Genomic DNA, 11,196 nt, shown 5'->3' with positions numbered 1-11,196 from the left:
GGAGGGGAGGAGAGGGGAGAAGGGGGAAGGGAGAATGCAGAGAGGAGAGGGAGGGAGAGGAGAGAACAGAACAGAATATGAAAGTTTAGTTAAAAGGAGTGATTTTAATGTTTGGCCATAGAATTTGAGCTAAGTAAGAAAATGAGAACAAGGAAGAGTGAATGAATTGTAGGTTCCAAAAGACCATGTCCTTAAAGTGACTACAAAAGATTCTACCATCACATCCCTTGGCTTCATGTAAACACAAGAAGAAACAGCCTAAAACACACTTGTCTATGCTCTTAAAAGTACTCCATTATTCCATTGTTCTTCTAGGTAATACTTACCAATGCTTTTTGAATTTCTGTAGTCAGAAGATATTTCTTATATTTAATACAAAAATTGTTCTTGGTATAGTAAAGGAAAATATTTACTATTTTATAAAAAGAGGCAATCAAGTGACATTTCATCAAAACATCAACATTACAAAGACATTTTCTCGTCAAGCGGAATTTTCCTGCAACAAAGGTGAATTTGTCTATGAGTAGATGAAAAAAATTATATACTACTTAAGAAATAGGTAGCATACAAAGTATAAATTTAATCTTAACCTTAAAAATTTAAGGCATGAAAGATTTTATTAATTAAATCAGTAATATCTGAGGGGAAATGTAACTTTAAAGTCTGTGGCAACGGGCAGCAGCATGTGGGAAAGAGTTGTTCTAAGAGGTTGAACTGATATTCAGATATAGAAGATGAGAGGAATAACAATTTTAAAAGACTTTTTAAAAATTTGAAACAGTCTTCTAAAAAATCAGAACTCTCGAAATCATCATCGTAATATTATAGTAGTTATAATAATAACTGTTTTGAGGGTTTCTACTGTGTACAGACATAACTTACTTCTCACAACAAACCCATGAAAGTGACATATTTAGAAGATTTACTGATATGGAAACTGACATTCAAGTAGGATTTTTAAAATTTTATTAAAAAAATTTTTTTTATTGAAGTATAGTTGATTTACAATGTTGTGTTAGTTTCTGGTGTACAGCAAAGGGATTCATATATATATATATATATATGTATGTGTGTGCATATATATCAAGATATATAGATAGATAGATTCTTTTTCAGATTCTTTTCCATTATAGTTTATTATCAAGTAGGATTTTATTTTGCCCAAGTTAAAATATATAGAAAGTATCGGAATCAAAAATAAAACGTATTACTTGAAAGACATGGAGAAGTTATCTTAAAAAATACTGAGTGTCTTGTCATTAGAGGTTTATAGGTTTACATAGCATAATCACTTATATAGAGAATTCTAAGAAAATATATTTGGTCAGCCTGTAAGACCTAAATGATTCTTTATAACCATGATTTTATATGTGATAAAGTATTTTGGCTGGAACAGTACTGACACTTTTATGCAATGACATGTAAAAGCAGACAATACCCCATAAGAGTTTCTCTAGATGATGAAGTCTCCCTAACTATCACAGAATACCTAGTTATATGACATATGTGTCTAGCCCTGAGCCCTGATTCAATCGGAAGTCAAAAGCTCAAGGCAAAAGAACTTGAATCTTGTCAACAACTTGGTTTCAGATATATACGGACATAATTTAGGAACTGGTTAAAGGGCATCTGATTAGGAGCCCAGCTGCAGAGAGACCCAGTGGGGGCACTGTGTTGAAGACTCTCTCCACTCTAAAAGTGCTTGTTGGAGAAAACCGTCACTAGGGGACCTGTCTACTGTAAGAACTTCCCCACCAACAAAAAGCTAAGCAAAGAAGAGGGGGTTCTGGTACCAGCTGAAGGAGCAGATGAACACTAAATATAAACAGGAGGATATGGAAAGAAACTCTAGGTAGCAGGAACAGACACAAGCAGATATATCTGAGAGTAATAGAGGTCAAGGGCAACATCAGAGCAGCAGCCAGAGTGTCAGCATACCTAAGTTACTCAGAGCAGCTGTGAAAAGACTACAGGCAGAGGCTCAGGTTCTATGTATCACCACCTTCCCTGACACTATGGGGCTTATAGAGGAAGAGAGTTAAGATTCTTCCAGTTGGCAAGGGAAAGCTTCTAATTCAATGGCCCCATTAGCCAGATATTAAAGTTTCCTCAGTGAGGATCTACAAATTGGTCCAGCCCAGGAGACATTTGGGATATGAATGTAGCATTCCTAGGGATTCTAGAAATATATTTGGGAAAACAAAAGTTCTGGAGAATATAGGTTGATGTAGTCAAAACCATCTGGTATTACTACAGTAAGCACAAACTCATTTATATTCATTAAACTATACCAAGTAGATAAAAAGAGCCATAAATTTTAAATTTGTACAACTCAATTCAGCAAATATTTGTTGATACCTTACTAAGTGAAATTCATTAGACTAGGTATTTAATGAATTAAGGACAAATAAGATTTTTGCCCTCTAGACACTTATAATCTAGTGATAAGAAATAGACAAATAAGTAATTAATATACAAAGTAGAATTTTCTAACAGCTGTAATAGAAATGTTTACTAAGTAATATTATATTCCCAGTTTGAGTTATTCCATCCTTTGTGCTTTATGAGAGAAGATTCAAAGTCAAATTGGCATTTGAGCCTAAGAAAAGTAAGATTTCATCAAATGGAGAAAGAAAGGAAGTTATTCCCTGGAAAAAGGAAACAAAATGCTCAAAGACACGGTAGCACAAAGTAGACTGTCCAGAGAAAGCTGGGTAGTCCAGAATGGGAAATGGCAAAATTTGAAAGGTAAACTGGAATTAGACTCTGAAGGGCACTAGAATGCCTGAGATTTTAAATTTCAATCTTTCAATAACAGTGAATAAGCAAGATTGCTTAAACAAGGGAATGGTTTGATATTTGTGTTTTAAAAAAATAACATAGGTATATTAACATTTATGTTAAATTTGTGTGTATATATATAGATAAACATGTACCTGTTGACTGCATACCTAATCACCTGAATGTTTACAGAGATCACCCTAACAGTAGGTGTTCAATAAACAATTGGTGTCAGTGTTTGTAGTGGTATTTCCTGAGGGTTTTTTGTTGTTGTGGTGGTTATATTCAGTGCTGTTGACTACTTTTATAATATGTATTATCATGTGTTATTTTTACTAAGATTACAAAACTACTGAAAAATAAAAATAATAGTGTGACTCTTGTGAAGAACATATTTATAAGAAGAAGACAGATTTGGGGAAACCAGTCAGGAAGCTATTGCAGTGGTCTAGACAAGAGATAATAATGTCAACCAGGAAAATAACATTGGTCATAGAAAGGTGGACTCCTGCAGGTGTAGAAGCTATTAACCTTGATAACTGGATGTGAATGATAAAGAGGGAGGAATCAAAGGCTCAGGTAAAAGAACCTTTCAAGGAACAGAGTGAAGAAAACCAATAGAAGAGATATTCCAAAAGAAGTCAGTGGTCACTCAGGTTGTAGAGTTCTAGAAATTGAGACCAAACTTTGTGAGAGGGAAATCTTTATCAACTTTTGAGAGAGTGTTTTCAACAATGGTGAGAAAAGAAGTTGTATTTTGGTCAGGTGGTGAATGAATAGGTGTTGCACAGAGACTTGGGGTGGAAACTACTTTTTGATAGAGCATGTAGTTAAGCAAAGTGAGATTAGCTAATAACTTGAGTTAAAATCAGGGTGAAGAAAGGTTTTGATTTAGGGTGAGAAAGGTTAAACATTTGTAAAAGGTAGGGAAGTCCAAGCTACAAGACAGGAAATTGATGAAACAATTTTCCAGAAAAGGCAGGAGGAGATGGGTGCAAGGAAAAAGACACATGTGGCCTTGGAAAATTACCTTCTTCCCAGAGAAAGAAAATAAGAAAGTACTCAAAGTTATGGGTACATTTTGAGGCAGATGTTGTGGATGCTGAAAGAGTTCTGCCTGAGAATGTTTCTTTTCACACTGAAGCGGGTTTCAAGATCAGTCAATGAGAATGATGCTATGGGATGAGTTTGGGGCCTGAGGTGAGTGGTACATTTATTTTTAAAAAGTGATGTGAAAAATGGGAAATGAAGGTAACTAGGATTGAGGAAAATATTTTCCCAGTAGTACTGAGATCTCAACTGAAATGAGGGAGTTGGGCTTTTTAATAACGACAGAACGACTAGAGTCGTTCTGTGAGACTGGAATAATCTAGAAGTGGGAAGATGAAGAATGCTGACCCCTCCCTTTGGCCAGGAGATCTGGGCCTCCAACTCAGAAGGGAAGAGGAAAATGCTGCCTTTTACATGAAATCACTATTTAAACACCTATGGGCATTTTTCTTAATAATTGTTAGTGCTTTTTCTTATTATTTTCTTGTGCTTGAGGAATGACCTATATTGAAAAAAATGAAGTGGTATGAGTACATAGTTAGTAATAAAATAGTCTGTGCTCCGTAGGCAATGTTTTCAGATACATCACTTGAAAACACAGAATCAAGTCTCATTCACTGTACTAACTTAAAAGAAGTAATATACTGGTTGGGTGATTTCCCAGGATCACTTTTAAGCACACAAATTATAAATATATTGATCCCAAGCATAACAAAATGACAATTCCTTAGACTAGGATCAAAAAACCAGAGAAGTTTCATATTGTCACTACAGACTCAGTATGCCAAGTTTGAAATAATTAGATTGTGTCAATTTTCCTTAATCCAGAAGAGGAATACACATGATCGTCGATTCTTTCCTTTGGTCATCAAACTGTAACTATCACTTCAATGTACTGCTTATTAGCACCTCTGTGGGAGTGTCTGATAGAACATAAGGCAGAAGGACATAACATCAGCCACTTCTGTTAAAGGATGTGTAAAGTTGGGTGTGAGTAAGAAGCTGAATTCAGGGGCTAAACTTGTTGAATAATAATCTAGGAATTGCTTTGGGGGGGGATAAAAAAGCACAAGAATAATATGTTCACTGTATTCTGCTCTGGAATATAAACTACTTGTCTCTAAAACGTCTCATCTCCCTCCTGAGTCTGCTTGCCTCTGGATCTGGCAGGAAGAGGAATGGAAGTAGTAGTGATCTGGGAGTCAGGACCCCAGAATTCTGGTCTTTTCAATGTCACTATTTGACTTACTTTTAGTGAATTAAAAGTGTCCTGATACCAGTTTTCATATGTTGTTTCTACACATCTATATTAAGCGAATGAGACAAGTGAAACATTATAGTATATTAAATATATTTTAACTCTTTCAAATAAGTAGCAATGAATCCTTCCAAGTGTGTATTGCCACTTTGGTCTATAATCCTAATTTGAGGAAATGGAAAACAATTGCCCAGAATCACCCCTTACAAATGTTTTTTCATGCCTTAGCAATATGATCTTGGCAATTCATCATTGTTATATACTATATTCCATGTGAGACAAGATATGATCCCCCCGTCATAGAGGTGACACTGCAAAACTTTCTTTTCCCATCCACCTAAACATGTACACAGCTAGCCATAATACAAGTAGAATGCAGGTAGAGTGCTAATAACAATAGTATAAGCAAAGACTAGGAGGATCGAAAAAGGAGAAATACATGTGGACGAGAAGAGTGAAGAAAGGCTTTGGGTACTCAGTAGAATTCTCCAAATAAAAATGGCAGAAAGGACACTGCAGGTAGAGAGAACCATACAATCAAAAAAAGCAGATGTAGAAAGGAATGAGTAATGGTGAGAGAGGGGAGTTGTCATAACATTAAATACTTCTTCAGCACTTAACTGTGCTTGGGGCATTGTTCTTAACCCTCCCACCAGGAAAATGAAGCATGTGGAAAAATGATGAAGTCAAATACTGGAAGTCACTTACTATTCTATATAGTTTATATATTTTACTGTATGAAAATGGTGAGTCAGTTTTGAGTAGAATGGAACTGTGCTGCAGGACAGCTCGTCTTGCGGTAAAGAAAAATCAAGAGATACAGAAACTAATAAGAGGTTATTTTATTAGACTGTGAGAGAAGTAAAGAGGACCAAATGAAGACTTTGGACCTTGGTTTTCCAAATGAAATAGTTGGACCAGACAATACCACAGGTCCCTGTAACAACCCAACACGATAATAAGAATCTGGAAAGAGAAGCGGGGAGTAGTGGCCTCCCCTTGTAAGGTAGAGGAGCTACAACATCTCTAAGGCAGTCCAGGCCTCCCTCCCCCACCTTAGACCCACTATGCCTCTCATTCAAAATCGTCAAGTTCCCAACATTGTTTATGACCCTTCTGTGTCAAGAGCCTTATCCAGCAGGTCCCTTCAAACTTTCAAGCCCTAGTTAATCTGTTCAGCCTTTTTCCTATGTGCCAGATTTACAGCTTTTGTTAGAAATAAAGAATAAAAAGTACATGTACAATCCCTTTTCCTGCAATATCACATGGCATATCAGTGTTCTCCCACTTTCCCAATGTGCCAGTGTGTATTTGTATCTTTATGTATCTGACATTCTAAGTGCAAATTTTTTTGTGTGAAATTTTGTGTATTCATGTATGGAGAAGGGCAATTAGGAATATCTAGTAAAATGAGGGTAAAAAAAAGTCTACAAGTTGGATGGAAACAGAGGTAAGGGTCAATGATTAGTATAACCCTTAAGTGCCTTAAATGCCTCTTGAAAAACCTGTTTGAACATCACTATGCATAAGGTATGTCTACTTTGAGGAATGCATAGTCCCAGTGGTTCATGATTCCAGGTTGTATTGGTTCTGAATTACCAAGAAGCTAAGCTTATACATCACATCATGTGCCAGAATTATTTGGTCTACTGAGTATTCTTTCTTCCAAGCTACAATGATGTGTTATAAACTTTTCCATTTAGGTGTAATAATGTGCTTTCTGATGCAGCTAATTCTGGCAGAGGAGGCCAATAAAGGGATATCTTATAGAAATGGGCATAAAAGAATAAATAGAGGGACTTCCATGGTGGCGCAGTGGATAAGAATCCACCTGCCAACGCAGGGGACACGGGTTCGATCCCTGATCCGGAAAGATCCCACATGCCGCAGAGCAACTAAGCCCATGCACCACAGCTACTGAAGCCCGCGCACCTAGAGCCTGTGCTCTGCAACAAGAGAAGCCACTGCAATGAGAAGCCCATGCACCGCAACGAAGAGTAGCCGCCACTCGCCACAACTAGAGAAAGCCCGCATGCAGCAACGAAGACCCAACGCAGTCAAAAAAATAAATAAAATTAAATCTTTAAAAAGAAAAGAATAAACAGAAAATTACAGCACATCATATCTTCCACAGAGTAGGTAAACAGTAAAATTTATTTTCTGGTACTAGTTTCACAGTGGTGGTCGTATGTCATTTTCCTGGTGTGAAGGTACTAAGTAAATTAATTGGCATTAAATTTTAAGAAAAATAAAAGTTTAAATCTTGATTTATTCTGGGGATTTGAGATATTTTCCTTTGATGAGTAGTTATAAGTGGCAAAACCAACACACAGGCCATTTCACTTCATTGACACCTGGTCAAATGCCCTGAGATGCTCCCACCACTTTAAATAAGTAACCCCAGAAAGGACAAGGAGGGAAGAAAAGCTCACTGCTGAGCTAAGCTATTGTTTTCAGATTTAGAACAAAGCATCTCCAAGTTACCTCTTATAAACAGCCTTAATTTTGCCCCCTTTGTTCCAGATAGTACAAGTTTGCTCTGTTACCACAGTAGCATTTTGCACTTGTGGAAAACAAATCACGTGCAACAATCAATCTTTAGGAGAAATAAGACAGTGATAAAAAGTGCTCAGGGGCTTCCCTGGTGGCGCAGCGGCTGAGAGTCCGCCTGCCGATGCAGGGGACACGGGTTCGTGCCCCGGTCCGGGAAGATCCCACATGCCGCGGAGCGGCTGGGCCCGTGAGCCATGGCCACTGAGCCTGCGCGTCCGGAGCCTGTGCTCCGCAACGGGAGAGGCCACAGCAGTGAGAGGCCCGCATACAGGGGAAAAAAAAAAAAAAAAGTGCTCAGGCTAGTACTTATAGATAGCACCAGTTAAGTAAGTGAAAGAATCTCTGGCGTGGTTGATTGTAGGCAGGCATTAAATGGGTTTTTTCTGATTTGTAAGAAGGTTTGAGGGGGTGCTGTGGTGACTAAGCACTCTGCTCCCTGGTACACTTAACGTGCAGCCTAACAGGATGAATGCCTTTAGTGAGAAACAAGTCAAACTTCATCAACTAGCAAACTCAGAATTCCAAGCTAACACATCAAATCTTGTTGTGTTTCAATAACGGTAAATCAGTCTCTGAACAACCAGTTTAACTCAAGAGCCAATATCAATGCTAACCGATCTCTTAAAAAATATTTTACCTTGTGGTAGGAACACTTAACATGAGATTTACCCTCTTAAATTACTAATAAATGAGCGTAAAATTTCAGTTAAGCAAGATGCATAAGTTCTAGAGATCTGCTGTACAACACTGTACCTATAGTCAACAATACTGTGTTGTACACTTAAAAATTTGTGATCTTTCTTAAATTGTAAGTTTGCTCAGTTAGTCACCTTGAACTGAATTTGAATCTTCCTACATATATACATAAAGCATAAGATCACAAGTTAGAGAAAGATAAAACTTTTTCTAAAGAAACTTGAAATTTTCCCTAAATAAACTTGAAATTTTCCCCTCACCTTAAGCTAACAGAACAATTTATTAATTACATTCCAATGGGTCAATGAACATTGATAAAAGTAGTAATTAGCTGCACCTGGCCCATTAGCAAAATGATAACCCAGTCACACAGACCTTCATCTCCAATGCAGAGGGGACCACAGTTCTTCCTTCACTGTGCCAGTTGAAACAATCAGAACTTGGATAATTGAGTTACACAAACACTAATCTCATCCATGTGTTCTTGGCTTCCTCATCATCATACCCAATGTCAACACATAACAAACACATGCTCTTGGGAGGGTGACAAAAGAAATCTAAACTGGTATATTTTAATGCTAATGTGAAATATAGCCATAAGCAGAACCATAAGTTAGAATACAAATTTTGACACCACCAAAGTCTTTTAAAGGGGAAGACTGGTGTAATCTAGATAAGACAATAGAAAGTATAAATTTTAAGCAAGATAAAGAAGCATTTTCTTCTTGATGTAACAAATCTAGTATAGAGTAACAACACAGTTTTTGAGTGCATTTTGAAAAAGTATTGTTTTGCTGCAATCTTTAGACTCTTCAAGACAGGGAACGCTGTAGGTACATGATTCCTATGATGTAATTTAAACAGCTGAATGACAGAACTCACATATTCTGCATACTGAAGTCACCTATAATACCAAATATTACATGACATAAAAATAATGTTATTTGTCTGTCATATTTTCAGAGAAAATAAAGTCAGGTAGTAACCATTTGTGAGCAGTTCTTGTTTGTAGCAACCAATGTAAGAAAAATTTTGAAATAACCCTCAATAAACTTTTTATCTTCAACTTGTAAGAACATCCTTGAGGTTTAAATAAAAGGAATAGCTTAAGAATTAAGCAGAGAGATGGCGGAAGAGTAAGACGCGGAGATCACCTTCCTCCCCACAAATACATCAGAAATACATCTACACGTGAAACTGCTCCTATAGAACACCCACTGAACGCTGGCAGAAGACCTCAGACCTCCCAAAAGGCAAGAAACTCCCCACGTGCCTGGGTAGGGCAAAAGAAAAAAGAATAAACAGAGACAAAAGAATAGGGACGGGACCTGCACCAGTGGGAGCGAGCTGTGAGGGAGGAAAGGTTTCCACACACTAGAAACCCCTTCGCGGGCGAAGACTGCAGGTGGCGGAGCGGGGAGCTTCGGCGCCGCGGAGGAGAGCGCAGCAACAGGGTGCGGAGGACAAAGCGGAGAGATTTTGCAAGATAAAGAAGCATTTTCTTCTTGATGTAACAAATCTAGTATAGAGTAACAACACAGTTTTTGAGTGCATTTTGAAAAAGTATTGTTTTGCTGCAATCTTTAGACTCTTCAAGACAGGGAACGCTGTAGGTGCATGATTCCTATGATGTAATTTAAACAGCTGAATGACAGAATTCACATATTCTGCATACTGAAGTCACCTATAATACCAAATATTACATGACATAAAAATAATGTTATTTGTCTGTCATATTTTCAGAGAAAATAAAGTCAGGTAGTAACCATTTGTGAGCAGTTCTTGTTTGTAGCAACCAATGTAAGAAAAATTTTGAAATAACCCTCAATAAACTTTTTATCTTCAACTTGTAAGAACATCCTTGAGGTTTAAATAAAAGGAATAGCTTAAGAATTAAGCAGAACAGCCTGAAGGGGCTAGTGCACCACGGCTAGCCAGGGGGGAGTCTGGGAAAAGTCTGGAGCTGCCGAAGAGGCAAGACATTTTTTCTTCCCTCTTTGCTTCCTGGGGCGTGAGGAGAGGGGATTAAGCACGCCGCTTAAAGGAGCTCCAGAAACGGGCGCGAGCCGTGGCTTTCGGCGTGGACACCAGAGACGGGCATGAGACGCTAGGGCTGCTGCTGCCGCCACCAAGAAGCCTGTGTGCGAGCACAGGTCACTCTCCACACCGCCCCTCCCGGGAGCCTGTGCAGCCCGCCACTGCCAGGGTCCTGGGATCCAGGGCAGCTTCCCCTGGAGAGCGCGCAGCGCGCCTCGGGCTGGTGCAGCGTCACGCCGGCCTCTGCCAACGCGGGCTCGCCCCGCATCCGTGCCCCTCCCTCCCCCCGGCCTGAGTGAGCCAGAGCCCCCGAATCAGCGGCTCCTTTAACCCTGTCCTGTCTGAGCGAAGAACAGACGCCCTCAGGCGACCTACACGCAGAGACGGGGCCAATTCCAACGCTGAACACCAGGAGCTGTGCGAACAAAGAGGAGACGGGGAGGTCTCTCCCAGCAGCCTCAGAAGCAGCGGATTAAAGCTCCACAATCAACTTGAAGTGCCCTGCATCTGTGGAAAACCTGAATAGACAGCGAAATATCCCAAGTTGAGGAGGTGGACTTTGGGAGCCAGATATATTATTATTTTCCCCTTTTTCTCTTTTTGTGAGTGTGTATGCGTGTGCTGCTGTGTGCGATTTGGTCTGTATAGCTTTGCTTTCACCATTTGTCCTAGGGTTCTGACAGTCCCAGTTTCTTTTTGTTGTTTTTTTTAAATTTTTCTTCTTAATAATTATTTTTTATTTTACTAACTTTATTTTATCCTACTGTATTTTATCTTCTTTCTTTCTTCCTTTCTTTCTTCCTTTCTCCCTCCTTTCTTCC

The sequence above is a fragment of the Physeter macrocephalus genome, chromosome 7 (genome assembly GCF_002837175.3).
Source record: "Physeter macrocephalus isolate SW-GA chromosome 7, ASM283717v5, whole genome shotgun sequence".
NCBI lineage: Eukaryota > Metazoa > Chordata > Mammalia > Artiodactyla > Physeteridae > Physeter > Physeter macrocephalus.
The sequence above is the reverse complement of the archived record's forward strand: the minus strand, read 5'-3'. Positions refer to the sequence as shown.